This window comes from Canis lupus, chromosome 9 (assembly GCF_003254725.2).
Source record: "Canis lupus dingo isolate Sandy chromosome 9, ASM325472v2, whole genome shotgun sequence".
In the NCBI taxonomy this organism is placed as follows: Eukaryota; Metazoa; Chordata; class Mammalia; order Carnivora; family Canidae; genus Canis; species Canis lupus.
Genome location: NC_064251.1, coordinates 4422257 through 4429354, shown reverse-complemented (window position 1 = coordinate 4429354; position 7098 = coordinate 4422257). Strand labels below are relative to the sequence as shown.

General features: G+C 52.9%; 1 protein-coding gene across 3 annotated transcripts in view; it reads left to right on the top strand.

Moving 5' to 3' along the window:
• The first annotated feature begins 5033 nt into the window (after nt 1-5033).
• The window catches only part of SEC14L1 (SEC14 like lipid binding 1), a 56944-nt gene continuing 54879 nt past the window's right edge, over nt 5034-7098 (top strand). For 2 of the 3 annotated variants that reach the window (XM_025468125.3, XM_049113889.1), the window contains exons 1-2: nt 5034-5183; nt 6134-6238. The gene's annotated coding sequence lies outside the window, so the exon portion shown is untranslated. The remainder of the gene's footprint in view (nt 5184-6133; nt 6239-7098) is intronic. The other variant, XM_025468126.3, reaches the window with a different exon arrangement.

The following is a 7098-nucleotide window of genomic DNA, read 5'->3' as shown; positions in this document are numbered from 1 at the left end:
TGACCTTTGGTCTGTGCCTTCTTGGCACCTCATTGCTCCTGCCAGGCCAACCCCACCTCCGGCTGGTGTGACCCGCAGAGGAGCAGCCTGGGAGCAATTGCTGACTTGCGAAGTCCCGATGTAGCCTCGGAGAGAAGTGCCACACAGCTGCATCAGGGTCGGAGAAGCGAGGACTATATTTTGTGAAACAAACAAACCAAAAAGAAGTATGATTGGGTTGGCTATTTTTATTCCTCTGAGCCGGAAGCTGAAAGGCCTCAGGTCATCCTTTGTTGTCCTAAATCTCATCGGATGAGGGCTGTGTTTCCCAGGGCACAGGAAAGCAATTCTCTTATGCCAGGCCTGCTGTCCTACTCGGTGACACAGAGGACAGGACAGGGTGGGAGAGCACCACCCCCAAGGATGCTCCCACTCGGTCCATGGGATGGAGAGATGTGTTCAATGCACTCAGAATAAAGGCCTAGGGTAAGGGTCACGACTTCAACCCATCCATTATTTAATAGGGTTCTGGAAAATGGCAGGTGCCACGACAGGTAGAAGATAATGAGTGGATATGGTCCTAGGACCCAAGCAACTTGCAATTTGATGAGATACAGACCCAGTTCTTCTTTTTTTTTTTCCTAGACCTGATTCTTTTACAATCCCATTGAAGGCGGCATGCCTTACTTGGAAGTGCCCCGTTCATAGGCATCTCAAGAAAGAACAGGAGACAGGGAAGGCTTTCGGGGGGGCTGCAGAACTTAGAAGCTACATCTTGACTGTTTGCATGTCAGCCCTATGCGGTAGGCTGAGCACCTGGGAGGAAAATCTGCTTTTATATCATGTATCTTCCCACACTGCTGTGCTTAATATGGTGTCTGAATAAATTAAGGAGCTGAATAAATGTTTGCCGAGTTAACAAAGGGATGAATAAATGAACAGACAGAGTGGAGGTGGAAATAGAATCATTCTGGACAAAGGAAAGCTGGGGACAAGATTTATAGAAGATCTCAGATGGCAGGCCTTGATGCTTACATTTATTTCTGTCGTCGATGTAGACTCAGAGCCAAGGTGTGAGTTTGCTTTTGTGTTTTTGCAAGCGAGTTCTGCCAACAGCATTAAGAAGAAGGCCCTGGAAGAGGGCAGACTTTTTGGCAGCGGAACTAATTAGGGAAAGGGGAGCTTTGCCTCTCCAGATGGAAATGAGGTATTTTAGAAATGTGTAAGGTCAGATGATAACTTTTGCAGATCTGGCTTCTTGGCCTCGAGTTTTCCCAGGTTGGAAATGATGCAATGGTATTAGCTCAAGGCCACTGGACAGCCGCCAGAGCTCAATTAGGAAATTGTGCCTGTGGAGTAAGCTACATTTTCCATACTTTTCTAGGCTGGAAACTTTGCCAGATGGCCCAAGTCAGGAGAATCTGCCGTGTTTTGCGAGGCTGTCTTTTACCATCAAATGAGAAAGTAATCTCTTCCAGACATGGAAGAGAGTGGACATGTCCCTGTGACCAAATGTGTAAGGGGCAGATGCCAGGGTGGGTTGGGCCACCGGAGACTACGAATAAATGCCACTGGGCTTCCCACACAGCCTAAACACTTACTTGACTCCCTTAGTTACATTCAAAGGGATCATTCAGACCTTACTTCCTGTTTCTTTGGCTGTTATGGGGAAGACGTTGGGCACTGCAGGCTGAAATTTGAGCTAAGGCTGTCACTTGCCTCCCAGTGTCTCTCCAGCCACGGCCCTCCCTTTAATCCATACCCCCAATCCTAGTGGTGTCACCAACTTCCCGATGCTTTCTTGGGGATGAGTCCTGATAGTGTACTAAGAACAATGGAGAAGATGTGGCTGTAGGGACCAGGGACAGTGTCCCCAGCTCAGGTTAATCCTGTTGGGGAAGATGGAACAGCCACAGCGTCGGGGCCCAGGCAGGTGTGAGCAGGCCACTGATCCCATATCCTGACCAAGTCAGCCAGAGGTAGCCACAGGGAAACAGCAGCTTCAGATTCCGGCTCCTAGTGGTAACTCAGCTGAGCAATCCTAAGGAGCCAGAGGATCTCTCTATGGATGCCAGAACTTGGGAATCTTCATCACCATCCCAGGGCACCCATCAAGCCTTCCATCCACCAAATGAGAGGTGACCACAGACAAGTGAGGAGCTTACTGATAAAAATGTTCATCAAGCTGAGGCCTCACTCAGGATGTCTTGGAGTACTCTCAAGAGTCTGAGGAAGAGAGCAGGGATGCTGTTGCAGACGAGGGAGGCCACACCATGTCATCTCCACTAGTGCTCAGCTGTCTCACCAGCCCTGCCCTTTGCTCTGCCTGTTATGCACACACTACTGCGTGCACACACACGTTGCATTCCCGACGTGTCGTTCAAGGAAGAGTGATCCTCTTTGCCCTCTCCTTCTCCTTGCTGGCTAGGGGTCGAGGTGACATTGAGATAAGGGCAAGGCAGCAAGACAGAACGAACCCATGGCCCTGATGAAAAATGAGACCACCCATATCCAAATCATTTAACTGTCAGGACTCCTGTGTCAATATGGCTTACTGTTTATCTAGAGAATTCTTCCCCCCGGAAGATAAGACTGTAAACCAATAAATAGCATTACTGTTTGCTTCAGGAAACTCATGAAAAATAATGTCTTCTAACAAAAGCTGGCTCATCTTGGCAAACAACCCCCTCTCAGGAGGATAGATTGCTCACCTGGGCAAACAGCTTATTTATTAGACAACTGTTTACTCCTCAAGACTAGAATCTTCAAGGGGCACCTGGGTGGCTCAGTGGTTGACTGTCTGCCTTTGGCTCAGATCGTGATCCTGGGGTTCTAGGGTCGAGTCCCACATTGGGCTCCTCGGAGGAGACTGCTTCTGCCTATGTCTCTGTGTGTCTCTCATGAATAAATAAATAAAATCTTTTAAAAACCCAGTCAAACATACCATAATTTATACTTTAAACAAGTGTTGTTTCCTCCAAATTAGATTCCTTGTGAGTCTCTTCTTGTATTTCAATGATACTACTATTGCTTGAGACATTTTCAAATACCTCTTTTTTTTTTTGAAGATTTTATTTATTTATTCATGAGAGACAGAGAGAGAGAGAGAGAGGCAGAGACATAGGCAGAGGGAGAAGCAGGCTCCATGCAGGGCGCCTGATGTGGGACTTGATCCCGGGTCTCCAGGATCACACACTGGGCTGAAGGCAGGTGCTAAACCGCTGAGCCACCCAGGGATCCCTCTTTTGTAATTATGTCTTGATTTGCCAGCCTCAGTGGTCATAGACCATCTTTTTTTTTTTAAATGAAAAACATTTTATTATTGGCAATTTCAAACCTATACAAAAGTGGACACAATCATACAATGAACAATTATCAACTTAGGACCAATCTTATTTCATCTAAGCCCTTAATGAAGTTTGAGGTAAGGCTGTCACTTGCCTCCCAGTGTCTCTCCTGCAATGACCTTCCCCTTAATCCAAAAGACAGGGCTTCTTTGAAAAATGTTAGCTGTGATACCATTATCCTGCCTAAAAAATCAGTCATTTTTTTAGTATCATTGCATGTTTGAAGAGTTTAAGCTCCTTGGTTTCATAACAATTTGTGAAAATGAAGATGGAAATCAAGTACATATGCTGCAATTGGTCGATGTCTCAGGTCTTTTTCTCTTGAAAAGTTTTAATTGAAGTGTACTATATACAGACAAAAGTGCCTGAATCTTAACTGTTATGACTCAGTGATCACCCAATCTCTTTTAGCCCCTTCCCCCTTTTTCCCTTTGGAATTTATCTGATAAAGACTGTCATGCAGGGTTTCCCATAGTTGATGCTTGGGCAATTGTTTCCCCATGGTATCATTTGGCATGTTCCTCTGTTCTCCGTTTCCTGTAAATTGGTGGTTACACCTACAGGCTTATCAGATCAGGTCAGCTTTTGCCAAGACCATTTCATAGGTGTTGCTTGTTTACTCCTAGTGGGAGGCTCATCATTCCTGGGATGTCTCTTCTTGAAAGCATCTTTTGGAGGTCGACGTGCTTTTTACAAACAGGCCAAAGCCTGTCGGAGCCGAGTCTAGTGAGCAACGTGGGTGCTCAAGTGCGAAAATGATGGTTTGAGAAAAACAAAGTGTGATCAAGCTATAAATGATGCTGTCGTGTGGCTGCTAAACTGGTCCTGAAGGAAATTCCACAGCAGCTCCGGAAATGCGCTGTGCGGCGGCAGCATCCAGAGTGCAGCCACCCGGGGTGACTAATGCACAGGGCACGGCTGGGACACCGCCAGAGACATCGCGCGCGTGGGTCGTGACGCCGTATGGGTGGCCCCCTCCGGGCCTTGAAGGCCCCACGTCTCAGCGCGCATCACACTCGTGCTTCGGGGCTGGCGCTGGAGCTGCGCGGTCCCGCTGCAACACGGCGCTCCCGGCCCCCGGCCCCGCGTCAGCTCCATCGCGGGGCCCGGACGTGTCGACAGGACGATGCTCGATGCTCGGTTCCACCCAGCCCCTCGCGGGCCCTGGCGCTCGCCTCGGCTGCACTACTCGGCGAGGGTGTGGTCAGGGCGCTGCAGGGGAGGCCTGCTGCTCCGGCTGCTCCGGCTGCTCCGGCTGCTCCGGAGCAGTGCACAAAAAATGAGGAGGCACCGGACCTCCCGGGGCAGCGGCCTGCTCCGGCCCCAGGCAGCCGCGACACCCGAAGGCCCGCGAGGACCCGCCTGCTCCAGCTCAGCGGAGCTCCCCGCTGGCCGCGCAGCCCCTAGAGCCCCGCCCCTCGCCCCGCCCCCGCCCCGCCCCGTGACGCAAGCAGGGCGGGGCCAGCGGCCTCCAGTGAGCCCCGCCCGGACGACAGGGCCGGCGCCAGCTCCGAGCTCCGCCCACGCCCGCCGGCCCCCGAGGTGGCGCCTGCGCAGAGCCGCTCCGGCCGGCTTGGGCCCCGCCCCCTCGCCTAGCAACCGTCGTCGCGCCCGCCTCCGTCCTTCGGCCGCGCTCGCGCACGCGCGCTGCTTCCGGCCGCCCGGCCCCGCCCCCCGTCACCCGTAACAACCACTCGAGCCGCGCCGCGCCCCTCCCGCGCCCGCCCCCCCGTCCCCTCCCCGGAACCGGCGGCGGACCTGCGGCCGGCGGCAGTGGAACGGCGGCGGCCCCACGGAGCCGCCGGCATGAGCGCCCCGCGCCGCCCCGCGGCCCGGGCCCGGCCTTTCTGACAAGAGGTAGGCGCCCCCGGCCCGGCCCCGCGGCTTCCTCCGCGTCCCCGCCGCGACCCCCGCGACCCCGGGAGCCAGCGCTTGGGGCCCGCGGGCCCGGCCGCCCCTCCGCGGCGCGCGCGGCCTCCCGGGGTCTGGCCTGTGGCTGACTTCTAAGCGCCCAATTGTCATGCAATAGAGGCTGCCCGGGTCCAGGCTGCGCCCCGGCCGGTGTGGCCCCGGGTGCCCACGGAGGACGCCTCCTGGACCGGAGCACCCGAAGCTCGGGAGCCGGCAGGTCCCCCAGCCCGGTCCCTGGGGCTGCGCGGGCGGCGGAATCCCGCTGGGTGCTGGAGGAGCTTCGCCGAGCCTCCTGCTGCTCTTTAAGTCTCCCCTCCACCCCCACCCCACCCCACCCCCAACCCCCGCATCCCTTTTTTTTTTTTTTTTTAAGACCCTGTAACCAGCCCTCTCCCCTCCGCTGGGAGATTAACTCCGGAGTTCATTTTCCCAGTTTTCAAGTCGCGCACCGGCGTCGTCAGGTTTGCAAGAGACCAACGTGGTGCCGGCGCATCGGGACCTGCCGGCCCGGGATGGAGGCTCGCGCGGTCCCTCCCGCGGAGTTGGGCTCCCAGTGGCATGACTTTAGAGCTGGAAGCCCTTCAAGATTATCTCTCACCCCTCCACCTCCCTCCGCCCCCCCAAAAAAAAACCCCTCTAATTTTTCTTTTTTGCAGAGGGGAAACTGAGTCCGAGGGAAGCCAAACGACTGGGTCGAGGTCACAGGGGAGTAGTTCTGTAGCAGGGTTCAGGCTGCTGGTGCTGCTGCTGTCCGACAGAACCTGTTCCTTGGGAGAGATATGCTAAACAAACATACCAGAGAGAGTCCTAGACTTAAGTGTAATAACGTAGATAAGAATCTTCTGAAATAAAATATATCTCCCTAATCTTTTTTTTTTTTTTTTTTTTGGTTACAGCTAGCCTTTGGGCTCCTTGAGGATATTCCATTTTGTGCTTTTGAATATCCTCTGACCATATTCAGCATGAAGTAACATTTTTAATGATTATTCTCAGCAGGACAGGTAGGCTCTTTGGGTTTATTTCTCTTCTACTTCTTTTTTTTTTTTTTTTTAAAGATTTTTATTTAATCCTTTGTGAGTGTGAGAGCACAAGCAGGGAGGTGGGGGTGGTGTTGGGGGGGGGTGCAGGGAGAGGCAGACTCCCGACTGAGCAGGGAGCCCTACGTCGGGCTCAGCCCCAGGACCCTGAGACCATGACCTGGGCCCAAGGCAGACGCTTAATTAATTGAGCCACTCAGGTGCCCCTCTTCCTCACTTTTTTTTTTTTTTTAAAGATTCTATTTATTGGGGCAGCCCAGGTGGCTCAGCGGTTTAGCACTGCCTTCAGCCCGGGGCCTGATCCTGGAGACCCAGGATCGAGTCCCACGCGGGGCTCCCTGCATGGAGCCTGCTTCTCCCTCTGCCTGTGTCTCCATCTTCCTCTCTCTCTCTGTGTCTCTTGTGAATAAATAAATAAAATCTTAAAAAGAAAAAAGATTCTATTTATTTATTCACGAGAAGCAGAGAGGCAGAGACGCAGGCAAAGAGAGAAGCAGGCTCCATGCAGGGAGCTCAATGTGGGACTGGATCCTAGGTCTCCAGGATCACGCCCTGAGCCACCCAGGGATCCCTCTTCCTCACTTTTAAATAGGGAAGTTAAGTCACTCAGAGGACTCCAGATAAAGTGTGTTTTCCAGAAAAATGCATGTAGGCTGGTGCTGGAGTGGGAATATGTACCTAGAGGTACAGGTATAAGGAAGATTCCTTCCTCTAGGAAGTAGGCTCCAGCATTTAATGGATTATTGACAAGTATCACAGCTGTTTGAGGCTGGAGGTTCCCTGTAGCCAGAGTGCTTGGTGTTGCTGTCATTTGAAGACAGGCC